At 41.1% G+C, this 2,053-nt stretch overlaps 1 protein-coding gene across 1 annotated transcript in view; it reads right to left on the bottom strand.

Moving 5' to 3' along the window:
- Positions 1–2,053, bottom strand: part of LOC101859703 — a gene marked incomplete in the record, with an annotated part of 13,217 nt that extends 11,164 nt beyond the window's left edge. Inside the window, 1 exon segment of the mRNA XM_005097762.3 lies at positions 1,542–2,053.

The raw sequence follows: 2,053 nt of genomic DNA on the forward strand, positions 1-2,053 counted from the left end.
TCGTTCAAGCACAGTAGAATTGTAAATGGGCTGATTCATGTCACGCTCATAACTGTGCCTGATCTGCAACTGGGAACTGCTGCTTTTTCTTTCCTAATCCTTACTATTGTCATTTTCCTCTACTTCTTTTGTATGTTTGTCACTCTTGTGCCAAATGGGGGATGTCAACAGAGAAGTCCAAACGAGGAATCAGGCTTTCTCTGCTCACCTCCCTCGCCTCAACAGCACAAAATCTGCTTCGACTATCAAGGCACCCCGGAAATAATAGTTCACAAGAGAGCGGCAAACATACAAATGAAGTAGAGGGAAATGACGATAGCATAAGGATTAGGAAACAAAAAGCGGCAGGTCCCCCTATGTTGTTTCGGTACAGTGTGAGCATGACATTGATAAGTCAGCTCATTTACAATTCTTCTGTGCATACGAGCATATTTATAATATCCACACTTTGGGAATGGCCCAAAAACACTTCAGTCAGCGGCATTGCCCGGGGGTAGGGGGGGGGGGTGAGAAAATGTGTTGAGTAACCCCTGTGTCTGATACCGTAGCAATAACGAACACTCTTTCTGTTTTCTGTATGCGTGTGACAACTTATCGTTAGACGAACACTGATGTCCTTTGAGACGGGCAATTCGTCCGAGGTATAAGAGTAATGAAAAGGTATGAAAAAGGAATCATGGGGAAGACAAAATACCAAAATTGATACCGCACACTGACAGTAACACTTGAGCTTGAATAATAATAACAATAATAGTAAAAATGATAATGATAGTAATAATAACAATAACAACAACAATAATAAGATATGTTAATAGATAGATGAATAGACAACATTTGTAATTTGTATAGCGCAATTTCCCGCTGCACAGCAAGCTATGCGCTTTACAATTTATACTATTTCAGACCTGATAGCATTCTTAAATTTTATTATCTCAAATGCCTGGTTAGCATACAATGTAAGCTGCCATTAAAAGGCGCTGAAACACAAACGTATTGATATCATAATATTAGCGGAGATGATATTAATATGTACATTTCCACTATGAGATAGAAAAGGGGTGTGAGCCCTCTTTCGATGGATATGATGTGTGGAAGTCTTACCTTCGACCTCCAGGGAGTACAATATCAAAACAGCTCAGGTTAACACAACGAATAAAGAACACACACACACACACACACACACACACACACACACACACACACACACACACACACACACACACACACAAACACATACACACGCACGCACGCACACACACACACATTTACACACATACACAAACCCACACAACTGCATACACACTCAAAGAGGGGGGGGGGGGGTTATCGAGTACCTCATTCTTCTGCTGTAATGTTGTATCCCTCTTATCCCTCACAGCACCACGTTGGCTTTAAAAGGAAGGATCTAAGCCCGCCTCTTAAATTACCTAAATCGTATCAATAGTGGCGTATAACACCTAGCCTAATTCAAAACAAAAGAGTAGAATGAATAAAGCCTTCTTCTTCAAACCATAACTCTTGTATTAAAACGTAAAACTTACTTAGACGTCGTAACCAGTTCCCACAGCGAACGTCGGTCCTCCAGTAAACACACGCACTCACAAAATGAGACTCGTAAATTTACACACTGCGATAACACATGTCCTTAAGAAGAATGACAATTGCCCGAGCGTAAAAATATCCAGTTGAATCACAATCATGAGCTTAAGCAAACCTTATCTGTTGTCCTCTAAAAATGAGTCAACACACCTCGGCGTGTGTAAAGAGTAACGACGACAATAAACAAAGTGAATTCTCAGAGGAGGAAAATGGGCCAGGGAAGAAAAACAGAGACACAGGCACGGTGTTCTGGTGATTAGTTATCAATCCATGTCGAGATAAAACGATGATGGAGTTCCTGTATCAGTAGCGATATTACTCGCGAGCCGTATGGGTTTATCGGGGAAGCTAAAAATAAACATCTTTGAAAACCACATCGTTAACTACAAATCAAGATGGCGCCTTACCTGTGAGAAATGCAAATTTTACAGTTCGCCATGCGCACACAGTACAG

This window comes from Aplysia californica, unplaced genomic scaffold, assembly GCF_000002075.1.
Source record: "Aplysia californica isolate F4 #8 unplaced genomic scaffold, AplCal3.0 scaffold00163, whole genome shotgun sequence".
Lineage (NCBI taxonomy): Eukaryota > Metazoa > Mollusca > Gastropoda > Aplysiida > Aplysiidae > Aplysia > Aplysia californica.